Raw genomic sequence first — 13,909 nt, 5'->3', positions numbered from 1 at the left:
ACAGAGGACATCTCTCATACCTCATGTCTGGGGGATTCACTAACGCCTGCAATCTCCCACTTGTTCATTTCGCTTCGAATGAAAAAGGTCTGGGTTTTGGGGGCTAGATTTCTTTCAGTTTCTTTTTTCACATCCTCTGTCTCTCTCCACCCATGAGATAGTGGCTGATTTTGGTCCTCTACTTTAATCTTAAACTTGGACAAAGCAATTGTGTAATCAACAGAGAATCCTTGAGGGCTCTTGGCACATGCCTCTCCTCACTTGGGAGCACATATGTGGGTCAGTGAGTATCTGCTGTGGGGCCGACTTGGCAGCCAAACAGTAAGACCTATGGTGATGGGCACGATTATAGCTCAGTTCCCGAAACCAAAGATTACACAGTTTGGATAGAAGTGTACAGTTTCCAAAGCTATCAACTGTCCCGAAGGCAAGCTGAGACACAATGGGTTCAATACAGACACTCATATTCATACAGTGGCCCTTCCAAAAAATCCAGTCAGATTAGAATTTGTAGATAAGTGGGGAAAAGACTAAATAATAACAATTCTTTTTAAGAGATGGTGTGTGCTTGAGAAAGGTCATTAAGAGACTCAAAGCCAAGTGTAGTGTGAATTTGAGATGCAGAAACCCCATTTTTAAGGTCGTGACAAAAATGATCTCTGTGTACAAACCCAAATCTTATCATGAGAGGAGATTTCAGGTCAGAAATTCCAGAATTCCATTTTAAACATGGCAAGGAGGTAGTCTGGAAGTGGTCTGCAAACAGGAAGTTTGCAGTGTTTCCACTAGAGGTCGGGCATTCCTCATTCCTAAGTTTCTTTCATTCTTTCTTTTTTTTTTTTTTTTTTAACAGTTGGACAGATTCCAACAAAAAAAAATAAGAAGAAAAAGGCCTGAAGATTGGATAGATTGGATATAATTTTTAATTCACACTTGATTTTACTGAGACGCTTTGAAAGTGAGTCATAAAATGGATTTGGGTTTCAGAACAGTACTAGTCTCTGATGAATCCTAAATGCCCACATGCTGTTTGCAGCAAGCCTGTTCAAGTGGTGGGATGTCACACATCCACTGACAAAATTCCTTCACTTTGGGATGAAAAAGGCACACAGAAAAGAAAGATGCTTAAGAGGTAACGTGAATGATGTGACAGGGAGCTTATGAATTTAGGATACAGAAAAGTTAGAATGTGAACACTTCCTTCATGATTTATTAGCTATGTGACATTCGGGGAAGTTACTTGACTTTCTGAAACTTTAGTTTCCTCACTTTTTTTTTTTTTTTTTAAATGAGGATACCACCACCTGTTTCACAAGATTATTATGAGGCCTGGTGGAGAAAAAGTTTCAAAAAGATTTCAATACAGTTTCCAGAAATTTGCAAATGTTGAGAAAATAGAATTTTCTTTTTTTTTTTTTAAATTTTATTTATTTATTTGACAGACAGATCACAAGTAGGCAGAGAGAGAGGAGGAAGCAGGCTCCCTGCTGAGCGGGGAGCCCAGTTGCAGGGCTCCATCCCTAGACCCTGAGATCATGACCTGAGCCGAAGGCAGAGGCTTAACCCACGGAGCCACCCAGGCACCTCTGGAATTTTCTCTTTAAAATAGCATCATTTCACACTTCTCTCAGTCAGTAAAGGGCACTGGTCTTATCTGAGCATGTGACTTTTTAAAAAGAAATGTAACAGGATTTATCTATCTATTCAACCATCTCCCTCCCTCCTTGTTCTTTTCTTTTGATTTCAGTTTTCCGGTGCTTTGTAAGTGTCAAGTAATGTGGGTTGAAGGAAGGAGAGCTCACGACCAACTCTGGCAGCTTTGTAAGGAACAGAAGACACTTTAAATGAAGTTACCACAGTGTCCTTGGTTGACAGGATGACAGAGGAAGGGACTGGAGGGTGCGGTGGGTCGGAAATGGAAGAGAGAAAGACAGATGGACTAATTGTTAGGGTCAGTTTTCACTCAATCCTGTCCCTCCTGTTCTCTGATGACTCTGATATACAAGCGGAGATCACAGATGCCAGACTGTCTTCTTACCACAGTGGTTTTCTTTCTTTCTTTTTGCTTTTCAATTATTTATTTGACACACACACACACACACACACACACACACACACACACACAGAGGGACAGAAAGAGGAGAGAGAGCATAGCAGGGGGAACAGCAGGCAGGGGGAGAGGGAGAAGTAGGCTTCCCTCTGAGCAGGAAGCCAGATGTGGGGCTCCATCCCAGGATTCTGAGATCCTGACCTGAGCCAAACGCAGAGGCTTAACCCACTGAGCCACCCAGGGACCCACCACAGTGGTTTTCTGACTACCATGGAGAATCATCTGGAGAAATTATTAAGACATAGATTTCTGGACCTTGGCCCTCTGGGTTCCTACTTCATTGCTCTGGTGCAGGGTTCAAGAATTTGCTTTTCGAGGAAGCTCCCAAGTGATTCTGAAGCTGTTGGTCCAGGACCACACTTTGAGAACCAGTGGTTTAGCACAGCACCAGAATTTATAATCCAACTGTGGGAAAAGAGAAGGGACGCACGGTAAGAAACCTAGGCTCTAGTTCTGGATCTTCCATTAATTCCCCATAGGATAGGGAAGGCCATTTGTTGTCATACCTGCATTTGCTCACCTGTGAAAGGAACAATGTTTGTTTACCAGTGAGGTCAAATGAAGGTCAAAAAAGAAACAGGTAAATTAAAACTTTGAAAAGTTAGAAAATACTCTGTAAGAACAAAGTACCATGATCAACAATTCCAAAAAGCACAGGGTAGCAAATCTGCCTTTGTGTCAACCTGAGATCATCAGGGAATGCCCAGATTTCGGGTTGAGTGTTTGTGTGTGTGTGCCTCTGAGTGTGTTTCTAGATGAGATTAGCGTTTGAACTGGGCTAAGTAGATTGCCTTTTCCAGTGTGGGTGGGCAAAAGACCAAAAAAAAAAAAAAAAAAAGAGTGGAGGAAAGAGGAATTTTCCCCTTTTTTCTGCCCCACTGCTCAAGCTCTCATCTTTTCCCATCCTCGAACTAGGATTTACATCATAGACTCCCCCTCATTCTCAGACCTTCAGAGCAAACTGCCAAATCACACCACCTGTGAAAGAAACAATGTTTGTTCATTCCTAGGCCTCCAGCTTGTAGGCCACAGGTAGTGGGGATTCTCAGCCTTCATGAATGTATGAGCCAATTCCTCAAAATAAATCTCCTTTTATCTTCTATCGGTTCCATCTCTCTGGAAAATGCTAACACACAGCCATTACTTCAGAGGTTTTCTAAAAATTAGTGAGTGACAGTCCTAGGTTCTATTCCAGGGTTACCCTCTGACCTACTCTGGATACACACTTGACCTTTCTGGGCCCTAGTATTCCATACAGCAAGGGATTTAAAGATGATTTCTAGGGGCGCCTGGGTGGCTCAGTGGGTTAAAGCCTCTGCCTTCAGGCTCAGGTCATGATCTCAGGTCCTGGGATCGAGCCCCACATCGGGCTTTCTGCTCAGCAGGGAGCCTGCTTCCTCCTCTCTCTCTGCCTGCCTCTCTGCCTACTTGTGATCTCTGTCTGTCAAATAAATAAATAAATAAATAAATTCTTAAAAAAAAAAAAAAAAAGATGATTTCTAAGGTCTTCCAAATTTAAGGTCTTCCAAAATTTAAAAATGTGTGGTTCTATGGTCAGAACATGAGCAGGGACTGGGGCTCCGGGCAGGTCTCAAAATACGGAACATCATGGCCCCTCCTAGAACTGGCATAGATCGCCCAGTGGTAACCCAAAACACGGCGCACTTTGCCCACACTTCAGTATTAACCCGTGCACAGAACCCAGGTACTGGATGGTACTAGACCATCCATCCACTCAAGAGATCAACACTTGAGAATCTGCTGTAAGATGTCTCGTATCATGCCCTCCCTGAACGTCCCACTGCCACCATGGGTCAGCATCGTCACCGTGCAGCTCAGGCCCTCACATCTCTCACGGGGACTACTGCCATACCTCTTAATGGGATCCTTCTTCCCAGCTCCATCACACAGCATAACCTGCCAAAAGGACCTTCTGATAGGACAGCTCTATCACTCTCCTGCTCAAAATTCTTTGATGGTGCTTACATTCCTCTCAAGGCCTCTGACATTCAGAGGCCAACCTCTATTTCAACCTTGTCCTACTGTTCCCTTAGGTTCCTCACCGGTTCCAGCTCCAAAGTGGAACCCCCAAACTATACCAGTCCCCCAAATATTTCCTATGCTTCCTGGCTCCAAGCCTTTGCTCATTCTCTTCTTTTTGCCCTCTCTCTTCACCTGGTGAAATCCTGCCAATTCTTCTCCCACAAGCTTTTGCTTCCTTGTCCCCCACCCCTAGACATATTCTTTCCTCTCTTTCCATAGCCTTTGATTCACCTGATAGGAAATTTCACAAGATTTAGTGTGACGGGTATTACGGTTCTCTGTGTTCATTTACCTCCCGGTCTCACACAAGATCATGAGACGGATCTTGAGGACAGGGGTGGAGCCTTATTCATCACCTCTATCCCTGAGCTCACTGCCCAGGGGTGAGGCTGCTGAGCCCTGGAACAGTCTGTCTGGATACAGAATGTGTCACTGTAACATGAACTAGCTTGTACAGCACTGGCATTATGTCTGCACAAGGAAAGTAGTGTTAGGTTCATTCGCAGTTTTCCAAGAATGTTAGTATTTTGTACAACCAAGGAATAGCCACTAAACAAAACATGCTCGAACACAGCAGAATGCAGCCATCCCGCAGAGGGAATGATGCTCACGTTCCCCTTCACTCAGACTGGGGTGTCATCTGTCATGGAAATGCTTTTCTTTTGATTATTATTATCCATGATTTTAAGGGCAGTCTATCTTTGTCTCCAAAATACAACAAATGTTATGTATTCTTTTTTTTTTTTTTTTTCCTAAAATGCTCTTTGTCAAGCCTTGAACCTTTTTTTTTCAAGGTAAAGCCTATACTGGAGTGATATTTATTTTTCAGTATTGCTGTTGCTCTTCTGAACGCCTTGGTTACAAAGTCAAATAGGTCTTGAGTGATTGGCACACAAGCCCTGTCACTTTTGGAAGGCAATTTGGCAGCATGCGAGGATTTTAAGGAATCCTCCTTATTCTGTAACTGCACTGTTACATAAATGTCTAGACTAGTACTCAACCATGGACAGAAGTCAGACTGCTGTTTGTAAAAAAGGAACCATTACCAAGCCCCTGAATATGATTCCTCTGCATGTCAGTTACTAGGCCAGCTCTTAAGGAACGGAAACTCAGAGAGGCAGGAACAGAGCTGTTCTGCTAGAATCCAGAAATGCCAAAGGAAAAGCTCCTGGGGACGGGGACGACAGAGCTGTCCCAAGCAGCCACTAGAATACAAGTGACTCAGTTTTCCTGGAAAGCTGAGCATGTCTGGCAGACTGCTGGTGCCAGAGGCCTCTGGGCTTCTGAAGAAGGAGGGGACATCTAACGGATAGCAGCATAGACAGTGGGAAGGAAAACAAAACAAAACAAAAAAGATAAAAAGAGAAGTGGGAATCAACACTTACAGTGTATCTGCTATGAACCAAGTTGATTATTTGTTATCTCAATACTTACATGAAAAAAATCCTTCAGTCTGAAGCTTTATACTCAATTTACAAGAAAAGAAAAATCAGGCTCTGTGGTTAAAGCATTTGTCAACAGTGACCAACACAGGGTTGCCTGACTTGCAAAGTTCACTGGCAGTTCATGGCAATGGTAGCTTCCAAACTGAGCAGGGTTGGGGATGGGGAGCAGGCCTCCCACGGAGTAGGTGAGAAGGGTAAGGAAGCGTTCTGCACCCCAAGGGCAGAACCCAGGCCTCCCGCCCCCTCTTCAACCATCTTTTATCTGTTTTACATATCGGGCTTCCTCTGCCATCTCTATTTGAAGTAAGAGTACTGCAGCTTTAACAGAGAGGGAAAGAAGGTTTGAAAACCCCTGCATCACATCCAGCTGGCTAGTCCCCAATTCTGCCTGAGGCTAGCCTTCAGCAGAAAAATAAATCAGTGCTTACAAAAGATCTACTCTATACAGAACGCTGTTGGGGGGGCTCCCAATTCCCTGCTCTAATCGCTCTAAAGCTGTCTAAAAAAGACTTCACTTTTTGCCAACTTTACTCGTTCATTTGACTATTTCTACCCACACCTTCACAGACCCTGCGAGGCAGGTCGGGGCTTGGAGAAGCACAGGCAGCATGCAGAGCGGACCCTCCAGCTTCACAGCAATGGTGGGGGGGGGGGTGGTCAGAGAAGCCAGGGATCCCCAAAGAACTCCAAGTGTGAACCTGGATACTTGACGCTCCTGAGGCACATCAGGGGTCCTCTTTACTTCTCTCCAGCCCACGTCTGCACAACCAAGTGAGGTGGTCAGACCAGATGGTCTTCACTGCTTTTTCGGACTCTTGGGAGCCCAGACAGAGAAAGGGTGCTGTGTGCCCAAGTGGAGGGAAAGCAGAGCTGTAGAAACAGTGAGTTTGTAAAAGCAAGGCAGAGCGAGCAGGTGGTAAGCACATGCCTCCTGGGTCTGCGCAGAGGCAAACACAGACCCTGCAGACAGATGATTTCTCTCCAACTCATGCGTACTGGGGAATACATGGAAACAAAAAGGAAACGAAGATGTACTGAGTGCCAATATAACTTACACGCAGAATGGAACAGAATACATCTTTAATTCGCCGGAAACAACAACTCCAAACAACACAAGAGGTAATTTCAGACCATTCCAAAGTCCTTTCGAAGTCTAGAGGTGAGTGTGTTGCAGGGAAAAGACACGTGCAGAAGTTTCTCTAGAGCAGTCAGAGAGAAAATAGCAGGTGCTGGATTTACAGACAGACTCTGGGCAATGAACGATCTGGCACCTCCTCTTTGGTATTGATTCTCGCCTCAGACAGGCGATGAAGGCCTGCCGAAGAAAGCGTGTGGTCCCAGGGGCTGCTCAGGCTGGGTGCGAGTCCTCCTCCAGCATCCTACCCGGGGCTTCTCAGCCGCCTCTCCCGGGAGCAGTCTAGTCGGCCTCATCTGCACACATCTGGAGGTACTACCCTTGGGCTACCTGCATGGCACGCGGCCTTACCACCTGTTTTCTGTTCCCCGAAATTGGTTTAAAACAATCAGAGGGGCTTCTGACATTAGGAACCCTTCAAATAGCAGCATCTGAAATAACAAATCACTTATCTGAAATCTCTGATCACGGCTGCCTTCCAGGTGTTGCTCAGGCCTGTAACCACCCCTGACCTCCTATCAAGATAGCCCCTTTACTGAGCATCTTCTTCGGGCCAAAGGTTGTTTCTGTATTAATTTTTGTAACGTCCCTGGGTAGTGTGAAGAAATGGACGCTCTGACGTTAAATAATGGCCCAAAGTTTCATAACCTGTGGATCTGATCCTTGAACACAGGTACGGGACTTAAAAGACAAAACTGACTTACAGATGTCACAGGGGTAAATGGTAAGGACTGTCCCCATCTGCCTTCCCTAGTCCTCCTGCTCATCCTCATTAACACACCCTCTACCACTGCCTGGGAGAGGACTGAGTAACCCAAGCTTTCAAACACTACGGGGTCCAGAAATGGACAAAACTGGAAAAGCTAGGGGCAGACAAGGAAAATTGAACCAGGAGACAGACTTCCAGACCAAAATTTTCTGTCTTTTCCCTCTTCTCTTGCCAGAAATTCTACCAGTTAGGTTCATTTTCACAATTATAAAAAGACAATGGAATAATGCTTCTTGGGAGTTAGGGCTCAAATTACCCTGTACTCCTAAGTATAAACATGTTCAATCAATCAGAGTGCGACCTTCTCACTGCTGTGGTGACCACCTGCCCTGACCAAATGGGAGTTCTGTTTCAGAGGGGACAGAGCCATCTGTTGATTAACAAGATACCATGGTGGGACATCAGAGTGCTGGGGGGCACGGAGGACAGAAGTTAAGAGACTGAGAGGCTGCAACAGGGGGTGCCTGGGAGATGACTCTTATCAATTTCCAAACTGCTCCCTTCTTTCCCTCTCCCTCACTGCAGAACGAACTCTAGCTTCTCAAACACAAGCTGGTCAGACTAGGTTATAGTCTGGCTGCAAATGGAGTTAACATGGCACTGGTGTACCTAGGCGCTGCTTGGGAGGTTTTTATATAAAATACATAATTTGAGGGATGCGAGGATGGCTCAGTCGGTTAGGCATCTGCTTTTAGCTCAGGTCATGATCCTAGCATCCTGGGATCAAGCCCCACGTCAGGCTCCCTACTCAGCAGGGCATCTGCTTCTCCCTCTTCCTCTGCTGCCTGTTTATTCTTTCTCTCTCAAATAAATAAAATCTTGAAAAACAATAAAATATGCAGTTTGATTCTAAACAAATGAATACATACCTATCATATTGTTAAATGTGAGGCTACTAAGAGACATCATTAGTAGCAAGCCAAAAGATGCTAATTACACATGCCCCAAACAAGCTTGATGGTATTAATCCAAAGGAAAATAGGGAGTGGAGAATCTGCTTAAATTCTTCTTCTTTTTTTTTAAGATTTTATTTATTTATTTATTTGAAAGTGAGAAAGGTATTGAGAGTGAGCGAGAACGGGCGGGTTGAAGGGCAGAGGGAGAAGCAGACTCCCCACTGAGCAGGGAACCTGATGCAGGGCTCAATCCTGGAACTCCCGGATCATGACCTGAGCCAAAGGCAGATGCTTAACCTACTGAGCCACCTGGGTGCCCCTAAATTCTTCATTCTCAGTAGAAGTTGTTTCTAAATGTAGTTGAGAAGAGGAAGAACCCTGAAGAGTGGCTTCTATTGCTTCACTTTAATCTCTGGTTTCTCCCCAAAATAAGACTCAATAGAAAAAGTATATAGGACCCTAATTTTGATCGCATGGTGGGACTATTTAAATGGGACTTTGCCAACTGACTTCACTACTATCACACTTTCAAATACCCACTCGAAGTTATCCTAACAGACACAGGAGCAAATGCGAATGACCAGGCTTTGTAAACAATAAAGGGCCACACCAGGGAGGTGTTCCCAGGGTGGCCGTGAGGTCCAAAGGGATGTAGAGCTCCCAGCCAGCTGAAAGAGCTTGGCCATGCTTACTGAGCTGGTGACTCTTCCAGTCATCGTTGAGGGCTTTTCCTTCTCTGCGTGCATGACAGAAACGCTCTATCGCTCACATTCATCTGTCTCCAAAGTAAGTGGGTCCAGAGAATTTCTAGTCTAACCACTTCATCCAGCATCCATGAAAACTGAATGCCCAACAGGCATGGCAAGTAAAGGAAACTTACAAAGCTAGTGAGTATCTAGATGAAGGTTTCCGAATTCTTCAACCTGTGCTCTGCCGTCCTGGTTTAACAGTCAGGCACTACGATACAGAAGTGGTGAAATGGCCTGTAACTGTACAAATATAAATCCTTTCATGACAGCCTGGCCAACACACTAATGCCAACAATCAACTGACATTCGACGTCTATACTTTCTACTAAACAGAGATGATAGAATATGATAATATAATATGATAGATTTTTGACACATTTATAAACTAGTAGTCGTTCAAAGTTAAATTTGCATTTTTATGCATATTATTTTCACACTGAATATTCTGAGCTCTGGTTTATTTATAGGTGGCCTTAACCAAGCACATTTAAAATAAAGAAAATCAATATTACCTGCAAAGAAATTCTGGTTAGAACAGCTTTAATATTAATTAATGCCATAAAAAAAACAGATCCAATTGGCTTTAAAAACACTGAGTAAATAAATGTCTGATAATCTCTAAAATGACTTACAGCTGGAGAATGCCTAGCTGCATCTACTCACAGCTTAACAAAATGCATTTCTCCAAGATAAATCTACTCTTCTGACTAAGAGATGAAGAGAAGGAAAAAGATTATTCATGGCTGGCTTGGACTTCAAGATATACAAATTCATATATGTCAAAGGTTAACTTGGAAAGTCCAGGACTCATGCCAACCTATTTTATTCAAATTGATTTCTGGTTTTGAATAAATTAACAGAGTAAGAGGATGAGAAAATATAAAAATCATGGAAATTATAACAAACATTTCTCCTAGAAGGGTATCCCACAGACATGATGATCTTTGGTGCAAAAAAGACAAAAATCACCATACCTCCTCTCTCTGCTGATATATATATTTAGTAGGAATTTGTTTCTGTGGGAACTCTGGAAGTAAAAGTAGCAATGTTTTATGTTGGCAAAACACCCAGCTTCATCAAGAGAAACCTGGACGGTAAGAATAGGGTCAGATGACTGAGGGACTTGAATCCCAAAGAAAGAACTTAAGAGTTCATCCTATGAAACCATGTCATCCACCTGTCCTCAGACCACAAGCTTGCCCAGTGCAAAAGCAATGCACCCCAGTACCTATGGCCCTCGGTATAAAAGTCCAGTGGAGATCTGTTGGATTAAAGAAGAAAAAATAAATTACTAAAGAATGTCAGGAGGTGTAATAAGACTTCAAATAACTTGGCAAAAACTATGAGGGAAGGTTTACAGTTGGAGTTTGTTAGCCAAGTGGGAAAGAATAGTATATGGGAGAAAACTTTCTAGACAAGATAATATCTTGAGTTAACCTATGACAAAAGAAGGTGGTCTGGTTATGTGGGGTGATTTCTAGAGCTAGTTCCACTATTAAACTATCTGAATTCTGGGGAAAAGAAACCATGAACTTTTCTGTCCATTAATTGCCTTGTGTATAAAATGAGAACAAAAACATATAAAGGATTTTTCAGCTCTAACAATCGGACTAAAATAGTTGATGTTCGTAAAGAGGTAATTGAAACTTAATTGCAGTACACAGACTACCTTTAAGGAGGGAATGATGAAATAAATACTTTTAAGATTGTCACTTATAATTTTTAACCTTTTAAAAGCATCAGCACTTTGTTAACTTCTGCCGTCTCTGCTCCAAAAAAATCATTCCTTTTTCTCTCTACTTTGTGTTTCCATATCATGCCATGCTGCTGTTTTAGGACATTCTCAAAATCCCCTTCTAGGAGCCACATACAGAAAAGATGTTCAGGAAGTCCTGGGAGAGACTCAGAAGAAAAGTCCATGCAAATACTCCTTCCTCCCAATCTTCACCTTCTTATTTCAAGGGGCAACTTAAGATATTACATGCTCCGAACAGCTTTCCATGAAGATGTCCAGCTTAGGGGACCCTCCTGTGTGCCTGGATACTGCTCCGTGCAACCCCAGGATGTCCCTGACCTGCTCTACTTACTTATCTGTCTCCCTGTTACAATATAAACTCATGTGAGAAGGGGCTTAGTGGTGCCCTGGCCCCCTTCCCACTTTACCAGTTCCTCGCACTGTAACTGGCACATCGTAAGCATCCCGAATGCTTTTTGAATGAAGAAGAAAATGAATGGGAAAACAGAGGCCTGGATAAATGTGTGTGTAGGGGAATGCAATTCATTTCAGGCAGATTCTCTTGCCAAGGAAGGAAAAAAATGGAGCGTGGAAGGGACCTCAGAGATCATCTGGTCCAACCCCCTCATTTTCCAGAAGCCAAGGAATCTTGGCAGTGTGCCCCATGAAAGAGAAAAGAATATTTCAGGAAACATGCAAAAGAATATTAGGAAAAGCAAACATTCTCCCTAATGAATGAGGAGACCAGCCCACACAATCTGCAAATGGAACTTAAATAATTAAAAAAATGTTCACGGCGCTAATTTTATTTGGCCTTTATTAGTGCCTTCAGCGAGTCTACCTACCACCCAGTGGTGTCAAGTCTCCATCACGCAGGCTCAATTACTTAGTATGTAGATCAGGCAAGCTTCTCCCTTGTCTCCCTCCTGTATTTCTCTGGCCTTTCAATGCTCATTAGCACCTCCAACAGAAGGCTGAGGAAATGAAACTCCAATTTATCAATGTCAACTGTTGAACCAGCAAATTGCATCAATCCCGCCCCCACATGGAAGTGTTTGGACAATTCTGAATCAACAAGATGTTGGCAGCTGTGTTCCTATGGTTCAGTAATTGCATTGTTTCCTACTGTGCTCTACGGGTTGTGAAATGAATTTATTAAATAACCAACACAAAGGGGATGTGGTGTGGGCTAGCGGAAACAGCTCTGGGCTGGTGTTGGGATTCTGTCTTCAGTCTCCCCCACTTTGACCACCAGCCTTGACAATAGCTTTTCTTGTCCTCAGGCTCCTAACCATTTAAGAAGACAATTCTCCCCTGGGGAGTAGAGAAATCTATGGTACCTAAAATATCTTGTGCTTTTCACCCCATGTACAGATTTAACATTGATCATATTCTCTATCTGTTGGAACCTCGTATGGTTACTTTCAGCTCAAATGATGCCCATTGTGTGTTATATCCATGACACGAAAACGGTACACCATTCTTGATAGGATGTACTAGGATCCGTATGTCTAATAGGCCACGTCACACTGGAAGACAATGGTTAGAGGAGGACAGTCGAGTCCAGGCACATGAAGCACATAACAGAGGCATCTCAACATCCAATTCTACAGTCTTTGGTAAGTTTGCCAGTTGGTAGTTTGCTGGTTGTCTTAGGTGATTAAAACTAGTTGATGTTTTGTAAATCCATGCTGATACTTGCTGTGTGACAGACTGAGAAATATTTCTAAATGAAGAGGGAAAGCTTACTTCGTATATTATCCCAGCTCTCAAAGAAGAAAAACAAACAAGTTTCATAAAATCAACCCTATTCAGTTCCTCTTGAGTCAGCCTTGGACTCTCAGAAGGCAGGCAAGGTTTTTGAGTCCTGAGAATGTCCGCAGAGGGTCACCCTGTGGAGGGGCAGATGGGAAGTCTCCTTGGCTCTCTGGTTTGAGCTGGGCCCAAACTAGCACAAGGTCTCCTTGGTTGCTGGAGGATTTTTTCTGGACAAAGAGAGGAGGCCAAGTGAAGATGAGACCGGGGAGGACACCTTCTCTTCAAGTGGGAGTTTGACACTCGGGGCCCTCATTCTGGCCTTGTTTTCCTGTTCTTTCTTTAAAAGGAAATAATGACAACGACAACAATGTTTTTTAACAACAACAACAACAATACTTTCTTTCAAACTAAGAGCAGAATTTCACTCTTCCCAATCTCCCGACCCAGTTATTTTATAAACAGGGCTCAATTCAGATCCGCCATCACTCAGTGCAATCTACACACAGCCCAGTGGTTCTGGCCAGGAGGTATAATTGCTGGCAGACTATCTACCGTCGGCTGATCGTCTCCACAATGGGGATCGTGGCTGTTAAGGGTTCAAATAATTTATGTAAAGCACATGGCCCAGTGATGAATGTACTAGAGAAGTCTATCACACCCAGGCCTGGAATTCTATTTCCCAATCTCTGATTTACACATCGTAAAAACCCTGTGAAGTAGGAATTATGGTCACTATCCTGCAGGCAGAGAAGTTAAGTGGCTACCCAAGGACACGACGTTAGAAAAGAAAAGATTTAGGAACTAAAATCAGGACTGGCTTCACTCCGAAGCGCACCTGCTTTCTGCAACAAGATGTTGGTGTAAATCTCCAGGATATTTTGTTCTTTCTGGACTGACTGGGTGGTGATGTCCTACAAGGCATAATTCCAAATACATTAATATCCTGTTTTGCCATTTTCCCCCTTTCCCCCCAAAGTGGAATGGAATAGGTACACAGAGGTTTATTACTGGAGTTATATATTCTTGAATTCTGGCTAAATGCAATTTACTTTTTTTTTTTTTTTTTCTAATTAGGAGCCCTCCAGCCAAACTGCAGTTCAACAGCCGATTGAGCCTCACAGTAGAGGGTGAGTTTTTAAAAGTCACCCTCAGTGCTGCACTGAGTGCTGGGGATCAGCACTCACGACCTGTCTAGAACATGCTGTGGTCTATGACAGGAGGCCAAGGTTCCAGCTCACTTCAGCCTCAGGGCTGGGGTGAGAAACCTGT

At 43.6% G+C, this 13,909-nt stretch overlaps 1 protein-coding gene across 2 annotated transcripts in view; it reads right to left on the bottom strand.

The window, feature by feature from the left end:
- MB21D2 (Mab-21 domain containing 2) overlaps nt 1-13,909 on the bottom strand; it is a 109,657-nt gene that overhangs the window by 17,839 nt on the left and 77,909 nt on the right. The gene's annotated exons all lie outside the window — the stretch shown is intronic.

This window comes from Mustela lutreola, chromosome 2 (genome assembly GCF_030435805.1).
Source record: "Mustela lutreola isolate mMusLut2 chromosome 2, mMusLut2.pri, whole genome shotgun sequence".
In the NCBI taxonomy this organism is placed as follows: Eukaryota; Metazoa; Chordata; class Mammalia; order Carnivora; family Mustelidae; genus Mustela; species Mustela lutreola.
This window is presented reverse-complemented; position numbering and strand designations above follow the sequence as displayed.